We start from the raw sequence: 15,574 nt of genomic DNA, 5'->3' as shown, positions 1-15,574 counted from the left end.
ATAGGGCCCACTTCAGTATGACTTCATTTAAAACAATTATATATTCAGTGATCCTCTTTCCAAATAAGGTACCATCCTGAGATATACTGGAGCTAAGGACTTCTATATATGAATTTTGTGGGGACATAATTCAACCCATGACAGAATGGGTTCATGAAGGATGCCAACGCTTTTGGGGCATAGTCTGAGATTCTGGAACTCCTAGAAATTCTGGAAGAAAATCTGGAACTTCTGGAAGAGCTTCTGGAATCTACAGTTCTTCTCATGAAGTTGTTCCTCTCACCTCTCCCATTCTTAATTTCCTAAGGGGTGCCTCAGTGTAAAGGTCCTTCAATGTATAGCTCAGCTCCTTTACCACCTGCCTGGACTTTAGAATTCATCACCTACTTTGTAGATTATCCTGGGCCCTTGCTCTTTTTCCCCACTCAGACTGGCCTTTCTTGGTCACCAAAGAGCTTATTGGTACCTCCATCAATATGGCAGCAGGAAAAAAAAAAGTCAGCTCCTTAACTCATTAGGATGCAAAGCATGTAGTAGCTAGCTTTCAAATTAGTTTCTAGATGAGATTTATTTTTGAAACATCTATGAATTTTAATTACCCCTCCTGTTTTGTTATCCCACAGCAAAGCTAGTGAAGCGTGGTCCCAGCAGCTCAGCCAGCGACTAAAGGGAGCAACTGGGATGCAGCCAGCAGAGCCCTGTTTGTGAATGAGCAAGAAATACGTGAACTGGTGGCTCCTCAGAGGGAGGGGTGTGCCCTTGCCTGACTGAAGTGACCAAAGGGTCAGGGCCTGCTCATGTGATTTCATCTCTATATGCCCAGGTACACATCCATGTAATGCAACTAAAGCACAGGCCAAGTAATTTACTTTCCAAAACTCATATGAGATGATAGAGACTCAAATCTGTGTGTATTTTCTAAGCTCTCATCCTGAGCCAGCTCACCTAGCAGATAAGCCAAATCTCCTCCAGAGCAGGCTTCAGAGTCTACCTAAAACAGTATTAATGGAGTCGGAGATGGTTTTGCTTCACCCAGGAGGCTCTTTGGAGAGGTTTGCTGAATTAAGGAAGTGGGGGTCAAAGTGCATTTTAGGCTGAAAGGTTTTTTTTCCATTTTAATACAATTTAGCAGAATTTATGAACAATACACTCTGCCCATTCTATATAAATAAAACTAAATAAATATAGTTACCTACTTTATTATTATTATTATTAGGTACTGGGGATTTAACCCAGGAGCACTTGACCACTGAGCTACATCCCCAGCCTTTTTATTTTTTAATTTTGAGACAGGGTCTTGCTGAGTTGCTTAAGCCTCACTAAGTTGCTGAGGCTGGCCTTGAACTTGGGATCCTTCTGCCTCAGCCTCCCCAGTTGCTGAGATTACAGGTATGTATCACCACACTTTGCTAATTTTAGCTACTTTTAAGTACCCCCCAACCCCTAGGCTTGGTCGAACCAAACACTCAGTAAATTAGCTCAAAGAAGAAAGGCTCTCTTTCCATCATTGTATGTTATAGCAAGCACGAGGTCCATGTAAACATCCATTTTGTTGTGGCCTTCTCAGAAGCCCTTCCATCCTTAAACTTCTAACCCTTGGCTTTCCCCGGGCACAGTGGTGCATGCCTATAATCCCAGCGACTTGAGAGGTTGGGGTAGGAGGTTTGCAAGTCAAAGCCAGCCTCAGCAAAAGCTAAGCAACTCAGTGAGGCCCTGTCTCTAAATAAAATATAAAATAGGACTGGGGATGTGGCTCAGTGGTTGACTGCTCCTGAGTTCAATCCCTGGTGCCCCCTCCCCAAAATGTTTGGCCTTGGTACTCAAATTTGATCATTATACATCGTACATATCAAAATATCACACAGTATCTCATAAATATGATACCATTAAAAAATTGGCTTAGATCAGTACTGGTGACCATAGATGGGTTTTTAACAGGAAATGACCTCAGAAGCATTTCCACTTATTAAAGTTAGTTTATTAGGTACAAAGAAATGAATCTGCAGAGGAAGGCATCAATAAATATAAAATACAGGTGAAACAGGGGGAGAGTTACAGACAACAGGGTCAGTGAGGATGTGGGAGGTGGCAGGGATGCATCTCTGATGAGTCCATGGTTAAGGGGCTCAGCCTGTACACTGCATGAGCTTGGAGGGTGCGCGTTCAGTGACAGGTCTGGAGGACACACGTGATGCCGGATTCCTGAGGTTGCTCCCTATTTGCCATTTTTTGGTTTCTGCTCCTACCTTCCCTCTGTTCTTGAATGGTTTTATTATAAATTTTCTATCCCAGCAGAACTTCTGAATGCCTCACCAGGGCCAGCAGTCCACTCCAAAGTGGAACTGCCAGTGTCTAGGGCATTCTCCATTATTCAAATTAAAGCTCTTGTAAATATTTTATGCAACCAGAAGGAAGGCAGAGTGGATACTGTCCCCCACATGAAATCCTGGACTTCTTGGAAAACTTCCAGAACCAATATAATAAATCAATAATGCAAAAGGCCTGCGAAAGCTTCTTTCCCACTGATTTTAACTGTTACGATTTGGCCTGTGTCGTGCCCCAGAGATGCATACTTGATGCTGACTCAGTTTCTCTTCTCCCATCTGGAATAAGAAAGCACACACTGATGCAGCACACCAGCTTGATCGGCTCCAGACCACAGTGAGGGGTCTGCAGTCACGTTGGGCAAACCCGGCTCACTGTTGCTCACTGTCCCGCATCCTCAAGGTTTGAGGACATGAGTGGGTTGTTCCAAAGCAAACTTTTCTGCTATCCTCCTCTTCTCCCTCTTCGATTTCCTCAGGGATATCAAGTCCGTTTCCTCCTAATCTCTCTCCTTTATCCATGTCAGCATTCCCTGTCCACTTCCATGCCTTTGCTGGCTCAAGGAAAAGGTAAGGGACATCTCCAGCCCAGCTGGACTCTGCATAATCAGGGAGATGAATGTGCACCTGCCCCCAGGTGCTCATTACAGGCAAAGGGGAAGCTGTGGGCCTGTGACATCTTCCCTCAGCTGGGAAGGGGGCTGAGTGTGGCCTATGGTGGGTTCCCAGATTCTCAGGGTGGGCTGTGGCTAGATAGTTGAGACATATATTTCTTCAGACATTTTGTTTTACACATTTCTCATATTTTCCATGGAAATCTTTGCAACCTCTTTGGGAGATTGGGAGACTTCTGGGATAGGATTAGCAGTTCATGATAATCAGAACCAGCATATGTTTTTTTCCTAAAAGAAAAAATAAATACCAAAATCTCATAAAGGTGACTTCACCTGGACTTCCAGGATGGAGCTGGGAACTTAGAGGGGCAGGAGGGAAGTGACGGAGACATGGGCACTAGGAGCACTGTAAACAGTAAGAGCATTGGCTACTTGTAGGATAATTCAACTGATAATTCAAGGGCCCTGTAGAAGGCACTGGAGGGGCTGAGCCCACTCCTGCCTTTACACTGCAGTATATTTACATTAAGCAGCAAAAAGACATCCCTGTACTGCAAAATGGAAGTGAGACGTGACATCTCACTCCCCGGAGGCTGCACAGCACTGTCCGGGTATGGGCACACACTACTTCCTCTGAGATGCATCGTTTATAAGGCATTATTTGGTTTGATTTTGCAGTTGGTGCAATGAGAATATAAAGTCATGCCAATAAGAAGCTTTTGTGACTGCTTAGGACTTTGGGACCACCTACAAACTAAGGATGCTCTAAAAATGGTTAAGAATCTAGGAAGGGCCAGCTGCAAGCATATTTACAGTCACAGGATAGACATAATGGAGTGGGGCAGGGCTCTGTCTGTACAGACAAATGCCAAGATACATTTTAAGTAATGGAGAAATAGTGGTTTTCTTTAAAAATATTACTGAAATAACTCAAAGTGGACTAAAATGTTGCTTTAAAGCCCATGCAAACCACGTATTTACAATAAATAAGTGCTCCTTTCAGAGCCTGTATGTCGACTGAATTCAGCTTGAGTATGGTGGGGCCTGACATGTTCATCCTGTGACATGGAACCCCTGGTCTTGGCTTCATCCATCTTCTCACAGGAGTGTCTTTAGAGATAACTGCAGAAACATGACAGAAGATTACCAGGTGGGGTTAGAAAACTCACTGCGCCCAAGGGTGGTAAACACAGCTTTTCCTCATTCACACAGAACCACCAAGGCTGGGAAGATGGTCCCATCATGTGTAAGGAGAGGTTTTTTTAACCCAAGGGGTCATGGTGGCAAACGAGATGGGGCATGAAGTTGATGTGTGGCAACCTAAAATTCTGACTTATGAACATTTAGAAGAGACCAAGAACCAGCAGTTGACTGTACAGGAAGTTCATGAAAAGCCAAGAACATGCTGGAGATGCCAGGTCAGGGCAAGGGAAAATTGGGAAAGGAAGTCAGACCCTCAGACTTCCGGCCCAGCATCCATGAAGGAGAGAGTACTCCCCGGGCACTGTGTGCTGGCTAGAGCCCACTGGTTTCTCTGGGCGATGCTTTGTGTCTCACTGCAGTGAAAATGATTGAAGATGATCTCCAGAGATCTCAGTGGGATTTCCAATGAGACTTTTAATCCATCCTTGACTGGACTGTCATGGGCAGAGACAAAAGGCATCAGTATGGGGTGATTTAGGTTTGTGCCTGTCATGAGACTGGAGACCAGATACTGCATAATGTCCCACCTAGCCTTGCCCCGTTGATGGTGAGGAAGGCTCTTCTCAGTGATATATAGTGTTAGGAGCGCCAGAGGAAGGTCAGAAGGTCTGGGCATGTAACCTTCGACAAACCTATTAGCCTCTGGAGCCTAGTTTTCTCTTTTGTGTAAATGACATTGGGGCTGGGAGTGTAGCTCAGTGGTCAGGCACTTGCTTAGCCTATATGAGTCCTTGGGTTTAATCCCCAGTACTGAAAAATAAAATGGCATTAAAAGTTTCTCTCCAGTTTGATCACAGGGTGATTAAAAGGATCAAATGAGATAACATGTACAAACCAACTAAAAACTGTAAAGAGCCATATAAATATATGAGACTATAGTTATGATGATGATTCTATTTTGCTGATCACAAGAGCAATACATTCCTTGTAGAAATTATAGAAGTATACTAGGAAGAAAGTAAAAAGCAGTGATCATCTTCTATGGGAAATGTCTCCACTGGACCATTTTGCAGGGCTGCATGGAATGTGCAGGAAGGTGATCCGAGACGGAAGGCATGAGATTCCTGAAAGCCAGAGACATGAGGCAGGCGAGGGAGAACAGACTCCCTCAGCTTTTGTTATATGTGAATGTCTTAATTTCTTCCTCACTTCTAAAGGACAGTTTTGCCAAATATAGGATTCTAGGTTGACAGTTTTTTTTTTCTTTTTAATACTTTCAATATATTAGCTTACTTGTCCTCTCCAAAGTTCTGATGAGAAACCTGCCAATAACCTTCCTGAGGATAGCTGGTATGTGACAAATCGATTCTCTTGTTGCTTTTGAGATACTCTGTTCTTCAGAAGTTTTGTTACAGAGTGCCTTGATGTTAGTCTCTTTATGTTCATCTTCTTGGAGTTTAGTGAGCTTTTTGAATGTTTTTATTCATGCCTCTAATCAAATTTGTGATGTTTCTTCAAACATTCTTTCTGTGCCCCTCTTGTCTCCCTGAAAACACCTGATGGTGTCCCATAGCTCTGACAGGCTCTGTTCACTTTTAATGTTTTTTCCTTCTGGTCTTCAGACTTAATAATTTTGACTCTCCTTTCTTCTAGTTCACTGATTCTGTTTTTCTGCTGCCTCAAGTCTGCCTTTCATTTTCTCTAGTGAATTTTTCATTTCAGTTGTATTTTTTCAGCATCAGAATTTCTGTTTTCTTTCTCTTTACTGATATTTACATTTTGTTCATACATCATTTGCTTGAATTTATCCACATTTTCCTTTACATTTTTGAGCAACTTTAAGACAGTTGCCTTTTGGGCTGGGGCTGGAGCTCAGGGTAGGGCACTTGCCTAGTATGAGTGAGGCCCTGGGTTCGATCCTCAGCACCATATAAAAATAAAATAAAGGTATTGTGTCCATCTACTATTTTTAAAAAAGCCAGTTGCCATTTATTTATTTATTTACTTACTTTCTGTAGGGGGTATTGAATCTAGGGGCGTTTTACCACTGAGCTACATCCCTAACCCTTTTTTAATTTTTTTTTTTGAGACAGGTTCTCACTAAGCTGCTAGAGCATCACTAAGTTGCTGAGGCTGGCTTCGAACTTGCTATCCTTTCATCTTAGCCTCCCAAATTGTTGGGATTACAGGTACGTGCCACCATGCCCAGCATGAACATTTTTAAGACTGCTGTTTTAAACTCTTTGTCTAATAGATCTGCCATCAACCTTTTTTCAAAGATACTTTTGTTGTTGTTGTTGTTGAATGGTCTTCAATTTTCTACTTCTTTATGTAATTTTTGATTTTTTTTTTTGTTGTTGGGAATGACATCTGAATCAAACAATGCCATAACACTATAAAGCAGATCCTCTTCCTTCCTCAGAATTTGCTAAAAGTATTTGTTATCATTTTAATTTTATTCTATTCTATTTTTTTATTTTTTGTATGTTATCTCTATGCCAAGAATCAGCTTGAGGTGTAAATTTAAGGTCTTCTCAGGTCTTTCTGGAGCCTATGCCTTTTCTCTTGAACATACGTAATTACTTCCTAATTTCCCCAACATATGAAGTTGCTTTCAAACACCTTGGTCTTTAACGTTTGGATTCCAAAAGTAGAAACAGTAAAATGAAGGGAAGAAAAAAAAATTCTCCTGGGGGTTGCTTCAGCCAGAAGGATAGGGATCTGCAGTGGTGGGAAGAGGTGCAGGCGGGATGCCACCTCTTTACCTGCACCCACGTTTTCGGAAGCAACAGTGGGCAATCAAAGCCCAGATCCCCAATGTGTGGAGGATGGGGATATTTTTTTCCCTTTGCCCATCTTGGCTCCCCCAAACTGTGTGCAAGTTACTCCAAGAACACATGCATAGCTGCCTGCAATGGGGCTGGTTGGGGGATGCTCAGCAGCTACTGGTACAAGCTAAAAGTGCCTAAAATCAATTCTGATTTATTCTCCAAGCATCCCCTGGATCTTGCAAGACTTCAATGGACCCCAGAGTTCTACACAGAGTTCCATACAAAATCCAACAGATGGGTTTTGCCAGTGCAATTGTTGTTCAGGTGGGGAGACAGATTCCTGGTGTGTCTTATCCTATCATCCTCTCAGAATCCCCTCCACCTAGTAACAATTCTGTGCATATTCTTCCTCTCTTCTTTCTTTTTTATGTGCATATGCTTCTTTAACTACAGCTGTATACCTGTTTTGAACCTATGATCATCTGAGAATGGATATTGTTATTCCTGGGTTAGCTGAGGTTAGAGAAGGGAAATGCTTGTTTGCCAGAGGAAGTACCTACCGCCTGTCCCAGGGACTACCCTGGCTTTTGGGAATCAAGGCCCTTCCTTCTTAGGTCACTTTCCTTCACATTCCATCCCGTTGTGGAATGGCCCAGTGTACCAGCAAGCCAGCCTGTTGTCTGTCACACAGAACCCTGAAACAGGATGAGGCCAGAGTAGGACTATACATGTTTTCAAAGAAACAAAGGACTTTTAAACCTGAGACTTCATTTTGTACAGTGAGAGATGCCACCTCTGCCCAGGTTAGAAGACACTTCTAAGTTGCATGGGGTGTGAGCAAGGGCATTTCTTCTAAGACTGTCTTAGCACAAAAGCACCGGTGTGGTCTCCCCCTTGGCCTTGTCAATTTCCTATAGCCAAAGGACTTGGCTTGTGAGTCAGTCTGGCCAAAATCAATTATAATATCGATGGAGGAAAAAGCTCTAAGGGTACCAAAAGGAGCCATGTATTCTATAGGTGAGAGAGAACACTGAATTAGATTTTATAAATGCTACAGGGTTTTTCTCACAGGTTTCTCAAACTATGCTACTCAGGAAAGAATGGGCAGGGACTGGGGTGATGACAGCAGAATGAGTCCAAAGGGGGTTCTGAGTGGCTCAACTTGCTTCTGCATGTGGTAGTGATTCTGGGGGTCCCTTCCATGTTTCAGCTCTTGAATTCTAAGTGTTCCTTTCTGGCTTGAAACAAAGCCATGCCAAAATGACTTTCCACGAAGAAAACGAGTGTGAGGAAGGCTGCCCAGCTGTTGAGCCTTTCCGTGCTCCCCAGGAGAATCTCCTTGAGGGCTATATTACCTGAGCATTTCTGCCTTTGATGTCATCTGGGCTCTGTCCAGCTGCCTCTGTCTGGAGCCAGGGACCAGGTGTGCGGCCTGAGAGAAACAAGGAAGATCTCATCATTGATTGGACTGGGGAAGGTTGGGCCCACTCCACCAAGAAACCCACTCAGCCAGCACTTTCACACCAGAAAGGAACCCAGGGCAAGGTGAGCCTGGAAACCTGAGACCACTGGGCTCCTGGCCCTGGACTGTGCTTCCGCCCCACCCTTAAAGCCACAGACCACAGACACAGGGTCGTCATGTCCATGCTGCAAGGACAGCACCTTGTGAGGCCCATCATCTTTAAGCTTGTTAGCACTTCCTGACTCATGGATCACCACAACCTTCTGCTACACTCATCTACAGTGTACCAGTCACCATGCCAGGATCAGTTAGACCCATGTCCCAAACTCCCCAGGACAGTCCAGGTTGCTGTGCTACTTAAAAAACAGCGTGAAATAAAGAATCAATGATCACGAATTATTTATAATATTGAAAAACTGATAATAACCTGTGTTCAACCAAAGGTTCTAGGTAATCTAGGGTTCAGTATCATATAATGGTGTATGAAGCAGCTGTCTTTTTAAAAAGTCTTGATTTGGAGGAACTAAATTGTTTAAAATAGAACAGTCTTGATTATTTTTAAAATTCACTAAAAACACAGTTAATAATTGGAAATGTTTCTTCTTGAGTAGAATTATGATTTTTTAAAATTCTTGTGAATAAATACTTCTGAATTTTCTACCATGAGATATATATAAACCATTGGGACAACTTTGTATGGTACAGTTTTAAAAATGAACTATCACTCAGAAGAGTCTCTGAAACTTAACAAAACATTAATAAATGGGCACTGTAACTTTCATTAAAACATTTTTTTAAATTAATGAGTGCACTGGGTTTAGAATAAAGATATTTTGGAGCAAATGATGTAGGGAATCTAGGATTTTTGAGACAGTTTGAGTAAAAGTAAAAAGGTACTGACAGCCCCTGATCTGATTCTCTATGAGAAGACAGCCTTGGGAATGACTATTTTTAATTTTCAGAAACTCCTGTCCACTACAGAAAAATCTTCTAGGTATGGGTTTCACAATCCAGGCTTTATTAACATTTTGGGCTCTATGATTCTTTGTGGTGAGGCCATCCTCTGTGATGTAGGGCATTTAACAGCAGAACTGGTCTCTCTGTTACTAGGTGCCAGTCACACTTCTGCCCCAGGCCCATGCCCAATTGTTAACTCAAACCCGGACTCTAGACATGATTGACTGGTCCCTGGGGGCCAACATCTCACCATTTGAAGACCATTAGGTAATAAAACAGGCTTCCTCAGGTAAACAGCTCTCCCTAGTTTTGTTACAGATGCCTGGAAACAAGAGCAGAGAGGTTAAAGGATAATCAGTGAGTTCTCCATAAAATAGAAAGAACAACTCTGGCCTTAGTGCAAAGAGAAATTTCACTGGTGCCAGAAGTGAGTAGTCGGGACATCGACAGGGTTAGAGAGAGTGCTTTGGATTTAAAAATGGCTTTGAAGGGATTTCCCCTTATAAAATGTCACTAGAACCTTCTGGAATTCATCAAATGGGGCCATTCTGCAGAAACTGTCTATCACACCAGCTATTCCCCATGGAAAGGAACTTCATATTCATCCAAACTACAGTTTTCAAACTTTTGGTACTGGAGCTCAGAGTAAGAAATCCTTTTACATCTCTTCCCCATCTCCATCCAGCCCCTACTGCACTGGCAGAGCCCACAGAGTGAACGCTGCTGCCTTTGCTGCGATCTCCTGCAAACTGAGGGCTCTGCTTCCCTGCTAATGCAGCTGTGGCCCTGAGGAACATTTGAACAGCAGTCCTGGTGCACACTTCTCTGCATTATGAGATTGAAAGAGGAATGTCTGTGCCGGGGCTGACAGAGCAGGACCCAGGGCCAAGCTGGCTTTCAGCCTTGTTTTTCTTCATGAGCAAACCAAGCTTGCCTTGTATCTTTCTCCAGCCATAGCCACATTTTCATATTAGGAAAAAAGAAAATCCATTCTGTAGCTAAGTGACATGAGGATGGATATGTAGGACTTGGAGAGTGTCCAGAAAGGATTTAGAAATTTGGCTGGCCATTAAGGCAGGGCCTCCTGGAGATTCTTCTACCAGCCTTGGATTGCAATTCCTGGGAGCTGGAAGGTGAGCTTGGGAAAGGCAGACTCGTGTGAAAAGCAAACCTAACCATCAGTGCAGGGCCAACGGTCTGCCTAACTTCAGTCCACCATGGCAGGAAAGTGAGGAGGCAATGGGCCGAGACGCAAGGATCACTCTGGACGTGGAGCAGAGACCTGAAGTAGCCCTGACCAGGGCAGCAGAGGCAGGCCACTGTACTCTGCCTTGGTTTCTCCAGCTGTACATGAAGCCATATGACCCACAAAGGGCCTTCTCGTAATCTCTAAGTGAAGGGAATGACAGGTTCCATTGGATCTAAACCTTCCATCTGTATTTTCTCTCCTTCCCCACTGTCACTGCCATCATAGAACTTGTGGGCACAGAAGACTCATCATCCCTTTGAGCATATCTCCTCTGGACTAAGCCCAAGCTAAGAGAGGTCACCCTACTCGCCATATGCCTCCCTTCCTGCACAGGTACATGGACCTATGGGTAGGCTAATCTTCTTCTCTCTCCCCAAAATTTGCAATCTAAAAGTTTCAATGATTACTAAAAGCAGTATTCATTTACCAAAATAATTTAGACAACACAGACAAGCACTGAGTGACAATCACTTCATATTTTGGTGTATTTCTAATCTCTTCCTCTAATTGATCAAACTCTCTTTTTCTCCCTCAACACACAAGTTAATTTAATTTAATTTTTTAAAATTTAAGTTATAAGCAGGACACAGAGCCACACAATGGTAATCCTAGTAGTTCAGGAGACTGAGGCAGGAGAATCCCAAGTTCAAATCCACAGCAATTTAGTGAGGCCCTAAGCAACTCAGAGAGACCCTGTCTCAAAATTAAAAAAAAAAAAAAGGCTGGGGATGTGGCGGCTCAGTGGTTAAGCATCCCTGGGTTTAATCCCAGAACAACAACAACAACAAAAACAAAATAGATCGTATTTATTTTTGTGTACTTTTTTGGTATTATTTTATTCATTCAAGATGGTGTTGATGTTTTCTCAATGTGCTAAATATTTGGTAACATTGTTTTAATGTTTTTCTGGTGTTCCATCTTGTGGCTCTGCTTTAATTTTTTGGAGTTTTGTGATATTTCCAATTTTTTTATTCTGTAAATGGTTGAGCAATGTATACATGAGTGAGCTATTTTATTCAACAAGTATTTACTGAGTGCATGTCTGACTCCATTCTGAGAGCTGGAGATGGGCTAGTGCATAAAATTGGTGCCTTCTCTGCCATTCAAGTCTTACCATTCACGGGGGAAGACAGACAAGGGGCAGGTAAACACATCACATGTCAGCAGGCGATAAAATACCTTGAAGACTATTAAAAAAGAGTGTGAAGCGAATAAAAAGTGATGGGCCAGAGAGACCTACTATTTTACATCAGTCAAGGATTGTCTGATAAGGTACTGCTGTGGACTGAACTGTGTCCCCCCTTCTCAAATTCACATGTGGAAATCTCAATACCAGTGTGATGGTATTGGCAGATGTGCTTTTGGGAGGTAATCAGGGTTAGATGAGGTCATGTGGGTGGGTCCCCTGATGGGATTAGTGTCCTCATACTAGAAAGTGGTTCTTTCTCTTTGCCATGTCAGTACAGTGAGAAGGTGGCTCTCAAACTCTTTGACAGAGTTTCCTCTGTCAAAGCAGGAAACTAAATCAGCCAGCACCTAATCTTTTCAGCTTCTAGACTGTGAGAAAATACATGTCTGTTAAGCCAGCCAGTCTATGGTATTTTGTTTTGGCAGCCTGAGATGATAGACAGGTACCATTTTATCCACAGGAAGTAGAGAATGAGTCTGTGGCTATCTGAGAAAATGTCTCATACCTAAGGAAAAGCAAATGCAAAGAACCCAGAGGCAGAATTGTGCTTTGAATGTTCTAGAAATTGAGGTGGTGTTAGAGCAATTAAGGTGGAAGGAGAGTGGTTCAAGACGAGAGGGACAGTTCATGTAGGTCTTATGAACCATGATAAAAATTTCTCATTGCTTTGGAGCAAGATGAGAATTTACTGGAGGCTGTGGGGTAGAGGGCAGCTTGGTTGGGCTTGGGCTTTAGACACATCAGTTGTGCTACAGTGGGAAGCAGGGAAACCTATTAACAGGTTCCTGAGGTAATTTGTGAAAGAAATGCTTAGGCCAGGGTTGGGGTGGAAGAAGAGGTGAGAGAGATCAGATTCTAGATGCATTTCACTGGAAGATGCCCTAGAGTTTACTGCTAAGTTTAATGTGGGAGAAGAGAAAGAAACTGAAAATGATTCTGAGGTTTTTGGTATTAAAAAATAATGGAGGAGCCTCAGAGTTCAGGGGAAGTAGAAAGGAGAAGGAGAGCTGTTGGAAAATCTTAAGTGGGAGAAGAGCTTTGGAAGACAGGGTTGTACACTACCCTGATGCCTCTGAATATCGGATTTGGCAAGGGGGAGGTCGACTGGTGGCCTTGATAGCAGCTCTTGCCATGGTAGGGAGGGGAGAAGGACTGGGAGGACTCAGCAGGATAGAGAACAGGAGGAGAGGAAGTGAGACAGGGAGACATGCTGGCTCTAAGAGTAGCAGAGAAGGCTCAGGGAAAGAGTAGATCAAGGGACAGATTTTATAGACATCAAAGCACCTTTGCAGATTTAGAGAAATAAAGAAATGCCCAGGAAAGACAGAAGTTGTGGTCAAGGAGTAGGAGGCTGGAAGACAGTTTATGAAGGGCTGTGGTGGACAGTAACAAAAAAAGCTCACTGGGGCAGAGGGTCCTGCCCAACCTCCCACCACAAAGGCAGAAATAATTACTCTCCCCCTGAGGTATGCTTTTTCTATGAATTCTCTCAGCTTTGGAACATCTCATCCTTTAATTTCTGTGACATGATCCACCCTATACTGCTAAAGTCATTGCAGTGCCTAGCAGAGAAGTTGCACGGCTCCTGAAAATAATGGTGGCCAAGTTTTACTTTAAACATAAAATAATTCTTTTCAAAGAGGAGTTGGACTTCAATGAGATACCACTTTGCACTCACTAGACTGTCTACTATGAAATGAAATTAAAATTTAAAACTGAAAAATCAGGGTAGATAAGGTCGGAGAAAAACTGGAACCCTTATGTGCTTTTGGTGAAAATGTAAAATGGTGGAGCTGCTATGGGAACTAGTATGGAGGTTCCTCAACCAATTAAAAATAGAAATTACCATACAACCTAGCCATTCTACTTTAAGATATATACCCTCAGAGAATTTGAAATCCGGTGTCGGGAGTTGCCACATAGGAGCTGAGCGCCCCCTAGCTTTGATTGATAGGAATGTAGAGAGATGTGGCACGCGGCCATGGGTTGTGTGTGTGAGCTGTGAGCATTTTCAACACACAAGTGGACTGGACTGACGCTGCAGCTCTGTCTGGGCTGTGCACAGATGTGTCTCTTTCACTTGTTCTGCCTTTGATCATCACACAGCACATGAGATAGGTGTGGTCTTCCAAGATGTCAGTCAACCTGCTGACCTGGGAGACGTCGCAAAGCTAGATTTAGCCCCCTGAAACCTGACCCCTTGCTTCATTTGAATGGATTCTTCCCAATAAAACTGGGTTTGAGGTGTGCTCTTTCTCTTTCTTGCCAGCCTTGCCTCCTTTGTGGGAACTAGATCAGAAGAGTCGTCATAAAACCCAAAGAAAAAAGTATTTCTGTGTCATTATTTCATGCCAGCCCAATTCACGTGGAGTGACCCTGACTGGTTTAGTTGTATGCCATGACAATCAGAGTCTTAAGGAGACATTTGTATACCTCTGTTCATAGCAGTAAATATTTTCAATAGCTAAAATGTGGCAGAACCCAATCATCCAGTGAATAGATAAATAAAATGTGGTATTTGTGTTTGTATGTGTGTGTATGTATACATACATACATAATGGAACATTATTCTGCCTTAAAAAGGAAGGACATTCTGACATAAATTACATAGATGAAATTTGAGGACATCATGCTAAGTGAAATCAGCCTGTAACAAAAAGCAAATTGTGTATGGTTCTGCTTATAGGAAGTACTTAGAGTATTCAAAATCATAGAGACAGAAAGTAGAATGGTGCTTGCCAGGAGCCAGGGGGAGAGGGAAACATGGAGTTATTAATCCATGGGTGTAGAGTTTTGGTTTTACAAGATGAAAAGTATCCTGGAGTTTGAAACATCTTCACCACCTCAAAAGGAAACTCCACATCCATTAGCCATCATTCCTCATTTTCCAACCCTCAGTCCCTGGAATGCCTAATCTAACTTTCTGACTCTATGGATTTGCCTATTTTTGACATTTCATATAAATGGTATCTTACAACTGTGATTGTTCTATTTGGTTTCTTTAACTTAGCATAATGTTTTCAAGCATCATTTATTGCTAAATCATATCTCATTACAGGATGATCATGCATTGTCAATCAATTCATCAGTAATTTCCACTTTTTGGTGATTGTGAATTATGCCGCTATGAATGTTTCTGCACAGCATTCATAGTGTAGTGTTTTGTTTGAAGACTAGCTGAAAATTCTTTTGGGTCTATATCCAGGAGAGGAATTGATGGGTCATGCTATAGGTTGGATCTGGAAAGTCCCCCAAAGGCCCAGGTCTTCAAGGCTTGGTCCTCAGTCTGTGGTGCTCTTATAGTTTGGTGGAGACCTTTAAGGGGTAGAATCTAGTGGGAAGTCTTAGGTTATGGTGGTGTACCCTTAAAGGGGACTATGGACCCTAGTCTTGTTCTCTCTTTTGATCCCTGGCTGGCCCAAGCTTTGCTCCACCATCTGCACAAGATACTGCCTTACCACAAACCCAAAAGCACTGGGCTGGTCAACAACCATGGACTGAAACCTCTGAAATTGTAAGCCAAATAATCTTTTCTCTCTTTAATCGATTATTTTGGTTATTGTATTACAATAAAGGAAGAGTGACTAACACAGGTCATATGTTTTATATTTGAATCATTGAAGAACCTAATGCATCACTAAAATATTTAAATAACTAGACAAAATCATCTTACCAATGGGAAAATAGAATAGTCATTAATTGCAGAGCAGAGACAGCAAATACAGCCATTGGAAAAGCTAAATATTAGGGCATTTGTGTACTCTGGTATGTATGTACTTTAGCATGCATGCGTCCTAGAAGAAAGGGGAGAGAAAACAAGCAGGATGAGACAGAGTGAGCACTGCCACACCTGAGCATGAGAACC

General features: G+C 42.6%; 1 long non-coding RNA gene across 2 annotated transcripts; it reads right to left on the bottom strand.

The window, feature by feature from the left end:
• Window positions 1-1,956: 1,956 nt before the first annotated feature.
• LOC144373316 (uncharacterized) lies at window positions 1,957-9,855 on the bottom strand. 2 transcript variants are annotated; one of them, XR_013433044.1, is made up of 4 exons: window positions 9,522-9,855; window positions 8,208-8,284; window positions 3,920-4,060; window positions 1,957-3,226 (listed from the first exon to the last, which is right to left on the bottom strand). It is a non-coding gene; the product is annotated as an uncharacterized LOC144373316 (long non-coding RNA). The 2 variants fall into 2 exon arrangements; XR_013433043.1 differs by lacking the exon at window positions 1,957-3,226 and having other exon boundaries at window positions 3,915-4,060.
• Between the last annotated feature and the right edge of the window lie 5,719 nt (window positions 9,856-15,574).

The sequence above is a fragment of the Ictidomys tridecemlineatus genome, unplaced genomic scaffold (assembly GCF_052094955.1).
Source record: "Ictidomys tridecemlineatus isolate mIctTri1 unplaced genomic scaffold, mIctTri1.hap1 Scaffold_350, whole genome shotgun sequence".
NCBI classification, from domain to species: Eukaryota; Metazoa; Chordata; class Mammalia; order Rodentia; family Sciuridae; genus Ictidomys; species Ictidomys tridecemlineatus.
This window is presented reverse-complemented; position numbering and strand designations above follow the sequence as displayed.